This window comes from Hyperoodon ampullatus, assembly GCF_949752795.1.
Source record: "Hyperoodon ampullatus genome assembly, chromosome: 4".
NCBI lineage: Eukaryota > Metazoa > Chordata > Mammalia > Artiodactyla > Ziphiidae > Hyperoodon > Hyperoodon ampullatus.
In genome coordinates, this window is record NC_136917.1 from 53,749,717 (window position 1) to 53,765,276 (window position 15,560).

Consider the following 15,560-nt stretch of genomic DNA (forward strand, 5'->3'; position numbering starts at 1 on the left):
CTATCCACCATAGGTAAAACACATTATCAGAAATTTTTAAAGAGATTCTCCCAACACTAATCTCTGGCCTAAGGAAAGGTTCCCGTAGGGAATGGGCCTGAAGGGAACCACTGGCTACTTCACCCTTCCTTGCAGTCAGTGCGTGTAAAAGTGAATTCAGATTCTGAGTACCAGGCAGCTCTGAGGAATAGCTGATGCCTCACTATGGTTATAAAAAAAATCTGCCCTGACTCTATTCCACTCCTTGCTTCTTGAAGATGCTGAAGAGGATAATGGGTCAGTTGCCAACTCTGCAACTCCTCCAAATGACAAGAAGGGAAATTCTTTTTTTTTTTTTTTTCTTTAAGCACAGTGAAGTTTACTAAACCTTAAACACTCTTGAGCTAGTGCCTGTGTCTTATTTGTCTTTGTGTCTCCAACACTGAGTGAAGATAACCAACATGACCAATGATAATAAATGACAAAAGAAGAGAAGATTGAAAAACAGGCAGGAAGAAATAAAAAAATGTAGCAGACAGGAGGGACCCAGGGTCCAATGAAGTGATAACGTAATGACAGAAGAACACTTAAACACAACAAGAATAACTGTTAGTGTCTTCTTCAAAGGCAGACGGACCCCTACTCAAAAAGATGGTTCCCATATCAAGACATGATGCCACACACAAACACACACACACAAGAGGGTAAGCAAATGTTTGTTGCTTAACATAAATTAAGTCTCTGGAGTGAGCAGGGAAGGCCTCTCAAGCAGATGCAAAATGGCTTCAGAGAACAAGAGCAGGAGCTGTCTCAGAGTGTGTGCCCCAGTAGGAAGTCAGAAAGTAACATGGCAAATATACAACTACCAAGCAAACTTGACATTCACACCAAACCCTGGGGGAAGTCCACCTGCCTCTGCAGGTGACCATGAAGACAACCCACTATAGATTAATACACAGGAGTGCCAAAGAATAAATTACAAGGCACTGTTTAGATAATAACTCTTGCAATAATTCAAAGAAGTTAATACTCTCCATGACCTGAAATCACTAGGACAGGCACCGGAGAAAATAACATGAGTCAGATGCATTTATTCCAAAAACATCTATTGAGTCAAGCCCTGTGCCAAGCATGATGGATAGAAAGTTAATATGTGGCACAGGTTTCCCTCTAAAGTCCAGTGGTGGACTAAAAAATACACAAATAACTGTAATAGAATAACATATACAATGTATGATAATAATAAGGACCTATATAATAAGCACTGGGGCAGTAGTATGAAGTTGGTGTATGGAAGCCTGGTTGAGTTACTGATTAAAGAAAGGGAACAACTGAGGAGAGAATCTAGCAGAGACTCCATATTCATGACACGGGCTGGCTTTTGTAGGAAAAAATACGTCTACTGAGCCCAATGGTCACTCTGTCCACTTGGGCCACCCCTCACCAAAAACCCCCTTTGAGCTCCTAGGACAGAGCTACATCTAAGAATACAGAAAATGAAAGTTTAATCTTTCACTGTCTGTAACGAAAATGTTATTTAAGGGCACATTAGTACCCTGACAACCGCCAGATCCTCTGCTTATGGAATAACTACTACCTTACTGGAAATATCCTTCAATTTAACAGATTTTTTTTTTTTTTTTTTTTTTTGGCGGTATGTGGGCCTCTCACTGTTGTGGCCTCTCCCATTGAGGAGCTCAGGCTCCGGACGCGCAGGCTCAGCAGCCATGGCTCACGGGCCTAGTTGCTCCACGGCATGTGGGATCTTCCCAGACCGGGGCACGAACCTGTGTCCCCTGCATCGGCAGGTGGACTCTCAACCACTGCGCCACCAGGGAAGCCCTTAACAGATATTCTAAATGCTCTCTCTTAGAACCTGTAGAACTGAAACTCTAACATGTGTATGTGTGTTTGTACCTGTCCTCCAATTCACTCAAGTGTTATTTTACTCTAAAGGTGATAAAAAGAAAACCAGTTCTGAAATACTCTAAAAATTTCCCACTACTGTGATCTAAACACTTTCAGGTTCAGAGATGGTTGTTGATCATAATTTCAGGATTCTGCTCACTAAACACCTGATAATCTTACCAAATAATCATGTATTACTAAAAAATACAAAGTCTTGGCTGAATGGATACAAACAAAAGACCAGTATATATGCTGTCTACTAGAGACCCACTTCAGACCTAGGGACACATACAGACTGAAAGTGAGGGGATGGAAAAAGATATTCCATACAAATGGAAATCAAAAGAAAGCTGGAGTAGCAATTCTTATCTCACACAAAATAGACTTTGAAACAAGGACTATTACAAGAGACAAAGAAGGACACTACATAATGATCAAGGGATCAATCCAAGAAGAAGATATAACAATTGGAAATATTGATGCACCCAACATAGGAGCACCTCAATACATAAGGCAAATACTAACAGATATAAAATGGGAAAACGACAGTAACACAATCATATTAGGGGGCTTTAACACCCCACTTTCACCAAAGGACAGATCATCCAAAATGAAAATAAATAAGAAACACAAGCTTTAAATGATACATTAAACAGGACGGACTTAATAGATATTTATATGACATTCTATGAAAAACAACACAATACACATTCTTCTCAAGTGCTCATGGAACATTCTCCAGGATAGATCATATCTTGGGTCACAAATCAAGCCTTGGTAAAGTTAAGAAAATTGAAATCGTATCAAGTAACTTTTCTGACGAAAATGCTATGAGACTAGATATCAATTACAGGAAAAAAATCCGTAAAAAATACAAACACATGGAGGCTAAACAATACACTACTTAATAACCAAGAGATCACTGAAGACATCAAAAATGAAATCAAAAAATACCTGGAAATAAATGACAATGAAAACACAATGACCCAAAACCTATGGAATGCAGCAAAAGCAGTTCTAAGAGGGAAGTTTAGAGCAATACAATCCTGCCGTAAGAAACAAGAAACATCTCAAATAAACAACCTAACCTTGCACCTAAAGCAATTAGAGAAAGAAGAACCAAAACACCCCAAAGTTAGCAGAAGGAAAGAAATCATAAAGATCAGATCAGAAATAAATGAAAAAGAAATGAAGGAAACGATAGCATAGATCAATAAAACTAAAAGCTGGTTCTTTGAGAAGATAAACAAAATTGATAAACCATTAGCCAGACTCATCAAGAAAAAAAGGGAGAAGACTCAAATCAATAGAATTAGAAATGAAAAAGGAGAAGTAACAACTGACACTGCAGAAATACAAAGGATCATGAGAGATTACTAAAAGCAACTCTATGCCAATAAAATGGACAATCTGGAAGAAATGGACAAATTCTTAGAAATGCACAACCTGCCAAGACTGAATCAGGAAGAAATAGAAAATATGAACAGACCAATCACAAGCACTGAAATTAAAACTGTGATTAAAAATCGTCCAACAAACGAAAGCCCAGGACCAGATGGCTTCACAGGAGAATTCTATCAAACTTTTAAAGAACAGCTAACACCTATCCTTCTCAAACTCTTCCAAAATACAGCAGAGGGAGGAAAACTCCCAAACTCATTCTACGAGGCCACCATCACCCAGATACCAAAACCAGACAAAGATGTCACAAAGAAAGAGAACTACAGGCCAATATCACTGATGAACATAGACGCAAAAATCCTCAACAAAATACTAGCAAACAGAATCCAACAGCACATTAAAAGGATCAAACACCATGATCAAGTGGGGTTTATCCCAGGAATGCAAGAATTCTTAAATAAACGCAAATCAATCAATGTGATATACCATATTAACAAATTGAAGGAGAAAAAGCATATGATCATCTCAATAGAGGCAGAGAAAGCTTTCAACAAAATTCAACACCCATTTATGATAAAATCCCTCCAGAAAGTAGGCACACAGGGAACTTTCCTCAACATAATAAAGGCCATATATGACAAACCCACAGCCAACATCATCCTCAATGGTGAAAAACTGAAAACATTTGTGCTAAGATCAGGAACAAGACAAGGTTGCCCACTCTCACCACTCTTATTCAACATAGTTTTGGAAGTTTTAGCCACAGCAATCAGAGAAGAAAATAAATAAAAGGAATCCAAATCGGAAAAGAAGAAGTAAAGCTGTCACTGTTTGCAGATGACATGATACTATACATAGAGAATCCTAAAGATGCTACCAGAAAACTACTAGAGCTAATCAATTAATTTGGTAAAGGAGCAGGATACAATATTAATGCACATAAATCTCTGGCATTCCTATACACTAATGATGAAATATCTGAAAATGAAATTAAGAGAACACTCCCATTTACCACTGTAACAAAAAGAACAAAATACCTAGGAATAAACCTACCTAAAGAGACAAAAGACCTGTATGCAGAAAACTATAAGACACTGATGAAAGAAATTAAAGATGATACAAATAGATGGAGAGATATACCATGTTCTTGGATTGGAAGAATCAACACTGTGAAAATGACTATACTACCCAAAGCAATCTACAGATTCAGTGCAATCCCTATCAAACTACCACTGGCATTTTTCACAGAACTAGAACAAATAATGTCACAACTTGTATGGAAACACAAAAGACCCTGAATAGCCAAAGCAATCTTGAGAAAGAAAAACGGATCTGGAGGAATAAGCCCCCTGACTTCGGACTATACTACAAAGCTACAGTAGTCAAGACAATATGGTAGTGGCACAAAAACAGAAATATAGATCAATGGAACAGGAGAGAAAGCCCAGAGATAAACCCACGCATATATGGTCACCTTATCTTTGATAAAGGAGGAAAGAATATACAGTGGAGAAAAGACAGGGCCTTCACTAAGTGGTTCTGGGAAAACTGGACAGCTACATGTAAAAGAATGATATTAGAACACTTCCTAACACCATACACAAAAATAACCTGAAAATGGATTAATGACCTAGATGTAAGGCCAGAAACTATCAAACTCTTAGAGGAAAACATAGGCAGAACACTCTATGGCATAAATCACAGCAAGATCCTTTTTGACCCACCTCCTAGAGAAATGGAAATAAAAACAAAAATAAACAAATGGGACCTAATGAAACGTAAAAGCTTTTGCACAACAAAGGAAACCATGAACAAGATGAAAAGACAATCCTCAGAATGAGAGAAAATATTTGCAAATGAAGCAACTGACAAAGGATTAATCTCCAAAATTCACAAGCAGTTCATGCAGCTCAATATCAAAAAAACAAACAATGCAATCCTAAAATGGGAAGAAGACCTAAATAGACGTCTCCCAAGAAGATATACAGATTGCCAACAAACACATGAAAGAATGCTCAACATCATTAATCATTAAAGAAATGCAAATCAAAACTACAATGAGATATCATCTCACACCGGTCAGAATGGCCATCATCAAAAAATCTACAAACAGGGCCTTCCTTGGTGGCGCAGTGGTTGAGAGTCTGCCTGCCAATGCCAGGGACACAGGTTCGTGCCCCGGTCTGGGAAGATCCCACATGTCACAGAGCAGCTAGGCCCATGAGCCATGGCCGCTGAGTCTGCGCGTCTGAAGCCTGTGCTCCGCAAAGGGAGAGGCCACAACAGTGAGAGGCCTGCGTACCACAAAAAAAAAAAAAAACTACCAACAATAAATGCTGGAGAGGGTGTGGAGAAAAAGGAACCCTCTTGCACTGTTGGTGGGAATGTAAATTGATACAGCCACTATGGAGAACAGTATGGAGGTTCCTTAAAAAACTAAAAATAGATCTACCATATGACCCAGCAATCCCACTACTGGGCATATACCCTGAGAAAACTATCATTCAAAAAGAGTCATGTACCACAATGTTCATTGCAGCACTATTTACAATAGCCAGGACATGGAAGAAACCTAAGCGTCCATCGACAGATGAATGGATAAAGAAGATGTGGCACATATATACAACGCAATATTACTCAGCCATAAAAAGAAATGAAATTGAGTTATTTGTAGTTATGTGGATGGACCTAGAGTCTGTCATACAGAGTGAAGTACGTCAGAAAGAGAAAAACAAATACCGTATGCTAACACATATATATGGAATGTTAAAAAAAAAAAAAAAAAAAGGGTCATCAAGAACCTAGGGGAAAGACAGGAATAGAGACACAGACCTACTAGAGAATGGTCTTGATGATACGGCGGCAGGGGGTAGGGTAAGCTGGGACAAAGTAAAAGAGTGTCATGGACTTATATACACTATCAAATGTAATATAGATAGCTAGTGGGAGGCAGCCGCATAGCACAGGGAGATCAGCTAGGTGCTTTTTGACCACCTAGACAGGTGGGTAAGGAGGATAGCAGGGAGGGAGACGCAAGAGGGAAGACATATGGGGACATATGTATATGTATAACTGATTCACTTTGTTATAAAGCAGAAACTAACACACCATTGTAAAGCAATTATACTCCAATAAAGATGTTAAAAAAAAAAATAGTCGAACACAGTTCCCTCTTACTTCCCTCCCCAACGCCCCCACACACATACCATGGATCAGAACTAAAGAGAATATATGAAGAGGCAAACAATGTTTAGGCCACTTGCCCCAACATCCATAAGAATATAAAATAAATTAAGAATAAAGAGAGTCCCAAAATTTAAATATTCTGAATACCATGAATATAGCTTAATAACAAGAATCTGACAGGAATGTTTGTTAGATTGAGACATAAAAAAATCCAGTGAGAGTCCAGGGTTAAATCCCTTTCAACATCCCAATATTCATAAGCAAGGAAAGAAACATCAAGGGCCTCAATTAGTCAAGTTCTGTCCAGAGCAATCATCAAATGGCTGAATAATCTGTAGTCATAGTTGAAGAATGGTACTAAAAGTAAATCAGGGCTTCCCTGGTGGCGCAGTGGTTGAGAGTCCGCCTGCCGATGCAGGGGACACAGGTTCGTGCCCAGGTCTAGGAGGATCCCACATGCCACGGAGCGGCTGGGCCCGTGAGCCATGGCCGCTGAGCCTGCGCGTCTGGAGCCTGTGCTCCGCAATGGGAGAGGCCACAACAGTGAGAGGCCCGCGTACCGAAAAAAAAAAAAAAAAAGTAAATCAGCAAATTAGCAAAAGAAATTCAAAGGAAGATAGCAGCATTTTCAATAATGATGTTGGAACAATTAGACATCAATAGACAAAACAAAACCAAGAAACAAAAACTTTTAACTAAACATCACACCTTATACAAAATTTTGAGTTAACCCAAAATAGATCATAAATGTAAATGTAGAACATGAAACTATGAAGCTTCCAGGAAAAAAGCATAAGAGAGAGTCTTCTATATCTAAAAGTAAAGAGTTCAGTTTGATAGCAGAAGCACAATCCATAAAGAAAAAAATCAAAAAATTTGACCTGATCAAAATTGAAACCTTTTGCTCTGTGAAAGATCTTGTCAAGAAAATCCAAATTACAAACCGGGAGAAAATATTTTTAATTATATACCTCACAAAGTTCTTTTATTTAGAAGATATAAAGAACTCTCAAGGGCTTCCCTGGTGGTGCAGTGGTTGAGAGGCCGCCTGCCGATGCAGGGGACACGGGTTCGGGCCCCGGTCCGGGAAGATCCCACATGCCGCGGAGCGGCTGGTCCCGTGAGCCATGGCCACTGAGCCTGTGCATCCGGAGCCTGTGCTCCACAACAGTGAGAGGCCCGCGTACCGCAAAAAAAAAAAAAAAAAAAAAAAGAACTCTCAAAAGCCAACATTAAAAAAATCCCCTCAGAAAATAGGCAAAATACAGGAAGAGATGTTTCACTGAAGAAGATATACAGATGGCAAATAAACAAACACATGAAAAAATGTTCAACTATTATTAGCCATTAGAGAAATGCAAATTAAAACTAAAGTTGTATGTTAATACACACCTGTCAGAGAAACTAAAATAAAAAATAGTGGTAATATCAAATGCTAGCAAGGATACAGAGAAACTGAATCACTCATACGTTACTGGTGAGAGGATACAATGGTAAAGCCGCTCTGGAAAACTGTTTTAAGTTTCTTTAAAACTAAAAATGAATGTATCATACAACCTAACTTTTGGATGTATATCCCCAAGGAATGAAAATATATTTTCACACAGAAACTTATACACAAATATTTGTACCAGCTTTATTTGTGATGAAAACCTAGAAACTACCTAAATGAACCTCAAGAAATTATAATGAGTGAAAAAAGCCAACTTGAAAAGGATATATACGTCATGATTCCATTTATATAACATTTGTGAAATAACACAATTATAGAGATAGACAACAGATTAGTTACTGCCAAGAGTTAATGGGGGAGGAGGGGTGATTGTGTCCAAAAAGGGGTAGAATGAGAGTCTCATGTTGACGGTAAAGTTAAGTATCTTAAGTACCTATTATAGTGGTGGTTACATAAAGCTACTCATGAAGTAAAACTGCGTAGAGCTATACATACACATACCACACTGGAGTGCATATGTAACTGATAAAAATCTGAATAAGCTCTATGACTTGTACCAAGGTCAAATTCCTGGCTTTGATATTGTACTATGGTCATACATGATGCTAACATTGGGGAGACTCAGTAAAGGGTCACAGAAACTCCCTGTATATTTCTTTGAAACTTCCTGCGAATCCATAATTATTTCAAAATAAAGAGTTCTTTGTTTAAAGTAAATTGGAACTTTCATTCCAGACATGATGGTATAGACCCATTTTTACCCTGCTCCTCCACACTAAGTACAACTACAAACCCTGAAAATGGATTAAGAGACAAGGGAGGTAGAAGTCTGAACAGTGTTAAGAAGGTGAGCTAGTTTGGGACCTCAGGACTGGAGAAACAGCACAGTGGCAGGGCTTTCTGGCTCCCCCACCCAGCTGAAAGCCACACAGACCTGGTGTTTCTCAATCCCTGACTTAGCAACCGAAGGCAGCTCATGTAAGCTCATTCCTCCCCTAGGTGGAAGAGATTCCCTTGACAACATCAGGCAAGCCTAACACAAATGACATGAAGAATCCATTAGGAGTTTCGCCAAAAATAAGCATGCAGGGAAAGCACTCTCTTTCTCTGCCTGTTCCAAGACTCCCTCTTTTGCCAAAAGATACCCAAGTGGCAAGAGGAATGAGCAAGAGGGATACAGCAGCTCAGGCTGAGGAGCCAACTTGTCCCTGTGGTCCCAAAATGCTCCTCCACCTCCCAGAGACAGCCGAGTAGGCAGATCGGACAGGAAACAAGGACAAGTCACAGCAAGTAGCCTGGTCTAGGAAGCTGCTTTGTTCTGTGGCCAAGGCTTTCATGCCCCACCAGAGATGTGGGGGCAATGGTCAGAGCTGAAAGCAGGATCCAAGTACATCAAGTCTCCAAATCTGGGAAGCCTCAATAGTAAAACAAAAACAAATACAGACAAAGCAAAACAGAAAAAACAGACAAACAAAAGAAACACCCCACCCAAAACAACAAAAGTAACAACAACAAAAACAATACAATAATACAATTAGAAAACGGGGAAAAGAAATGAACAACTATTTAACTGAAGAGGACACAGAGATGGCAAATAAGCACATGAAAAAATGCTCAGCAACATTAGCCATCAGGGATACGCATATCAAACCCTAATGAGATATAAATGTATGGCTATCAGAATGGCTAAATTTAAAAACAAAAAGTGACAATACCAAAAGCTGACAAGGCTATAGGGAAACAGTCACTTATACACTGCTGGTAGAAGGTAAAATGGTGCAGCCACTCTGGAAAACAGTTTGTTAGTTTCTTATAAAACAGAGCATACAACTACCATAGGATCTAGCAATTGCACGCCAAAAGAAATAAAACGGGGCTTCCCTGGTGGCGCAGTGGTTGAAAGTCCGCCTGCCGATGCAGGGGGCACAGGTTCATGCCCCAGTCTGGGAAGATCCCACATGCCGCGGAGTGGCTGGGCCTGTGAGCCATGGCCACTGAGCCTGCGCGTCTGGAGCCTGTGCTCCGCAACGGGAGAGGCCACAACAGTGAGAGGTCCACGTACCGCAATCAATCAATCAATCAATCAATAAATAAATAAATAAATAGAAATAAAACCTATATTTTCAGAAAAGGTAAAACTATATTTACCTTTTAGGTTTATCCAAGAGAAATAAAGAGAAATAAAACTTATATTTTCAGAAAAGGTAAACATGAATGCAGCTTTATTCATAATAGCCACAAACTGTAATCAGTCCATATATCCTTCAACAGATCAACAGTTAAATTATGGTATACCCAAGCCACAGCAATCATATAAGAAAAAGAAATAAAAGGTATACAAATTGGGCAGGAAGAGGTAAAATTGTCATTATATGTAGATGACATGATTCTATGTACAGAAAACCCTAAAGACTCCACACAAAATCTACTAGAACTGATAAATTCAGCAAGGTAGCAGGATACAAGATTAACATTCAGAAATCTGTTGCATTTCTTTACACTATCAATGAAATACCAGAAAGGGAAAGTAAAAAAAAAACCAAAAAATCCCTTTTAAAATCACATCCAGGACTTCCGTGGTGGCACATTGGTTAAGAATCCTCCTGCCAATGCAGGGGACATGGGTTCAAGCCCTGGTTCAGGAAGATCCCACATGCCACAGAGCAACTAAGCCCATGTACCACAACTACTGAGCCTGTGCTCTAGAGCCCGCGAGCCACAACTACTGAGTCCACGTGCCTAGAGCCCATGCTCTGCAACAAGAAGCCACTGCAATGAGAAGCACACGCACCGCAACAAAGAGTAGCCCCTGCTCGCCACAACTAGAGAAAGCCCATGCACAGCAACAAAGACCCAATGCAGCCAAAAAATAAATAAATAAATAAATAAATAAATAAATGTATAAAATCACATCCAAAAAAAAAAAAATACTTACGAATAAACCTGACCAAGATGTGAAAGACTTATACGCTGAGAACTGTAAAACACTGATAAAAGAAACTGAAGATGATGCAAAGAAATGGAAAGATACCCCATGATCTTGGACTGGAAGAATTAATATTGTTAAAATGGCCATACTATCCACAGCAATCTACACATTTAATGTGATCCCTATCAAATTACCCATGACATTTTCCACAGAACTAGAACAAAGAATCCTAAAATTTATATGAAAGCATAAAAGACCCAGAATTGCTAAAGCAATCCTGAGGAAAAAGAACAAAGCTGGAGGCATAACCCCTACAGACTTCAGACAATACTACAAAGCTACAGTCATCAAAACAGAGCGGTATTCACACAAAAACAGACATATGGATCAATGGAACAGAATAGAGGGCCTGGAAATAAACACACCTATAGTCAATTATTCTATGACAAAGGAGGCAAAAATATACAATGGAGAAAAGAGAGTCTCTTCAGCAAGTGGTGCTGGGAAAGCTGGACAGCCACATGTAAATCAATAAAATTAGAACACTCCCTCACACCATACACAAAGATAAACTCAAAATGTTTTAAAGACTTAAATATAAAACAGACACCATAAAACTCTTAGAAGAGAACATAGGTAAAACATTCTCTGACATAAATCATAGTGTGTTTTCTCCCAAGGTGATAGAAATAAAAGCAAAAATAAACAAATGGGACCTAATCAAACTTATAAGCTTTTGCACAGCAAAGGAAACCATCAACAAAAGAAAAAGACAACCTACGGGATGGGAGAAAATATTTGCAAATGATGCAAACAACAAGGGCTTAATTTCTAAAATATACAAACAACTCATACAACTCAATATCAAAAGAGAAAAAAAAACAAACAACCCAATCAAAAAATGGCAGAAGACCTAAAGAGACATTTCTCCAAGGAAGACATACAGATGGCCAACAGACCCATGAAAAGATGCTCAACATTGCTAATTATTAGAGAAATGCAAATCAAAACTACGACGAGGTATCACCTCACTCCAGTCAGAATGGCCATCATCAAAAAGTCTACAAATAATGCTGGAGAGGGTGTGGAGGAAAAGAAACCCTCCTACACTGTTGGTGGGAATGTAAATTGGTATAGCCACTACAGAGAACAGTATGGAGGTTCCTTTAAAAACTAAAAACAGAGTTACCATATTTTCCTGCAATCCCACTCGTGGGCATATATCCAGAGAAAACCATAATTCAAAAATATACATGCACCACTATGGTCACAGCAGCACTATTTACAATGGCCAAGACATGGAAACAACCTAAATGTCCATTGGCAGACGAATGGATAAAGAAGATGTAGTATATATACACAATGGAATATTACTCAGTCATAAAAAAGGATGAAATAATGCCATTTGCAGCAATGTGGATGGAGTAGAGAATATCATACTAACTGAAGTAAGACAAATATCATATGATATCACTTATATGTGGAATCTGAGAAAAAAGATACAAAAAAGACTTTAAAAAGGCAACATTATGAAATCAGGAATGTGGAATCCCCCCCAAAATTTCTCTTTACTGTCATTTTAGTGGTGTTTCAGGAGGGAATTAAATACACTCATTTGTTAAATTCATTACAGTAATCAAAATAACCATCAATTTATTTTCATAAATAAGATTTATTGTGTATTTTTAAAAACTGCATGTCAATCTACAAGTATTAAATAAAAATGTCAATTTAAAAAGTTGATGCAAGGCCCATCATTAAAGTAGAATTGAAATGAACTCATATGGGAATTTTCAAATATGCTGCTTTTGTCCCAATCTCTTGTAAGCTCTGCAAAGCAAGATGATCCTGAATGGTAGCATGGATAGTGGCTTTCTTTTGATTTTTCTACTCCCAGCTATTTGAGTAATAATACATCTGTGCAACAAACAGACCCACAGACACTAGATACAGTTACAGTCCTCTGTAAACAGGCTGGAAAGGCCATAAAGGTGAAGAATGTCATTTTCCTCTATTTGATATATAAATTTTAGAAGTAAGATTTTTGAAGTTTAGTATGGTCTGGCAAGAAAGCTGATTGTTATCTGGTCTATTTGAAATAGCAAGATGAGAGAAAATCTAAACGTGACATCTGTATCAGAAGGCTGCTTTTATCCTGCTCAGAAGTCCCTATATCATGATCCTGCCTCTCTCTTCTCTTTCTTCTTCCCTCCCTTACCTTCTCTCCCACCCTTTTCTTTCTGTGTCTCTCTGGCTTCATCTTACCGCAGTCTCCTTGCTTATTCTCTTCTAACCACCGTGCCCGTTCTATAAATCCCTGAAGATGCTGCTGCATTCCCACCTCAGGGTCTTTGCATTTGCTGTTTCCTCAACCTGGTTACCTCTTCCATCAGTCATCAGTAGCCTGTTCCCTTCCTTCAAATCTCCAAGCAAAGTCATCTGATCAGACAGACTTCCCCTAAGGACACTAAATAAAGGAACACTAGTTCTCCCCAGGCAACATCATTTCCCTGACTCTGTTTTTTCTTCACAACAGCTGTTAATATCAGGCAGCCTGTACATTTGTTTGTGTCTCCCCACTAGAATATATGCTCCTTGAGGTCAGGGACTGTGTTCACTGCTATTTCCCAGCACATGGAACAGTGCCAGGCATAGAGTTGGCATTAGTAAGTTTGTGTTTAATAAACTTTGTGTAAATAACATTCCCTTCTCCTTGCAGGAACTGTTATGGATGCAAGTGGTTTTATCATTAGGTTGTATGCAGGGCATGGAATTAGTGGGAAAAGGCTTGGGATTTTAGCATCATCTTGTCACTGGCAAGATGTTTGTGCAAACCTGTCTGTCTGAATCAGGGGTGGCTCCTGTCACTGATTCACCCGCTTGTGTGGTATGGAGGACATCAGACATGAGTAAACTTTGCAAAGACACTTGGCTTCTACATTATAGATTTTAAATCTATTTTTAAATAATTTTAACTTGTTATTTTAATTTGCATTATCCTAGACCCATGGGCACAACTGGAGGGGATATGCTGAGGGCTGCATAGGTGGCTACATCCATAACGAAACCAAGGTTTGGGCAACGCTCCTTTGTACTGTTTGATGATCATTTGGGATTTTTCTCTCTTGCACTTTATCACAAAGTAAAAACCTGTTTATGATTCTTAACTCCTCATACCACCTATATTCAATCTGCATCACCCTTTAGACTTTTGTGATTCAAATAATTTTCTCCTCCTCTCTCTCCCCTTCTAGAAAACTAAAAAAGAAGAGAAAACTCTTTTCCCTGGCACCATTTGCCTTGCCACTCACCACTTAACATTTTTTCTCCCTTTCAAGGCCTACCAGCTCAGGAAAGATAGAGCTGCAGCTGTTATATTGACTTTCTCATCTCTGCTCCCTGATATTTACTATATTCCAGTTTCTTCTTCCTGCTAAGGTTACTACTCTATTCTCTGCTTTTTTTCCTGCAGGAAACATCATTTTGTCTTCTGCAGCCTCCTACTTCAGGAGATTTTTGTGAATATCATTGAGATTATCAGATGTCCAAGATGTGAAAGAGGAAGACAATCCATTGATGTTCTCTTGGCTAATATACATGTGTCCCCTGGGGAAGATTTTTCTTATCAAATTTCTTCACTTGTGCCTTCAAAGGACAAATGGAATGAGTTGAAACAATTATTCAGAAACTCCAGACCTTAGGAGCAACAGCTGCTTCTGATAGTGAAGCAGGATTTTGTTCCAAACGATGTCACCACTCACTAATCATATTTCCTAGATAAGTTCCTGACTCTCTACTTGACCTCAGTGGAAAAAGACAGTACATGGGACACTAGAGTTGGGAACAGAGAAGAGTTAACCTGGGGGCTTAACAAATCAGTTGAAGTTACTTTTGGATTTCAGCCTCTGAATAGAACAGTGGTGATCTATCACATGGAGCAATTCATTTCTCTAATAATTGTAAAGCCAAATGACAGCCATGTGTCTAGCCTGCCTTATCTTGGGTATTTTCTTAAGCTCCATGTATACAGATAAGTCCAAACAAAGTAAAGTAACAAGAGAAAACGTGGAGCAATTCTAACCGGGGTTATTTAGCTATTCCATAAAAAGTGTTTTGGGGCCTGGAATGGTTTGCTTTCTCTACTTCCTGGGACTAGTAATAACCAGTGCTTAAGGCTAGATCTCAGCCAGCATTCTGCTGCAGCAAAGAGCAGACCTGTGCAGATGATTGTACACAATGCTTTCTTAATAGTTAGACCCGAGGTCCCCAGCAAGAAAGCTTCACCCAAGGAATCACTTGCACACTCATCAGCCACTTGCTAATATCATTCGTGCACCTGCATTGAAAGAAATGGTCACCAACTGCCAAATTAATACCATCTAAGCTACTTTGCTGAAGCTCAGACTTCAACATCCACAAGAAAGACAATCCTGGCTTGCCAAGTGGGCAAGAGGCTTTTAAAAAAGATTTACATGTCAAAGGATCAGAGAAAGAATTTAAAATGACAAGTTTCCTAAAGACAGTGCCCTAAGAAAAAGGAGGTCAGGCCAACCCAAGAGTCAAGAAAAAGCCTGTGAAAAGTTTAGTCAAGCTGAGGGGAATTTAAGGTGGTCTTGCTCAGTAGAGAGCAAGGGGAAGAGAGGGATGGGATGAGGTTATGCAGACAGGCAGGGGCACTGCTGAGCACCACGGTGGTGGGAGAGA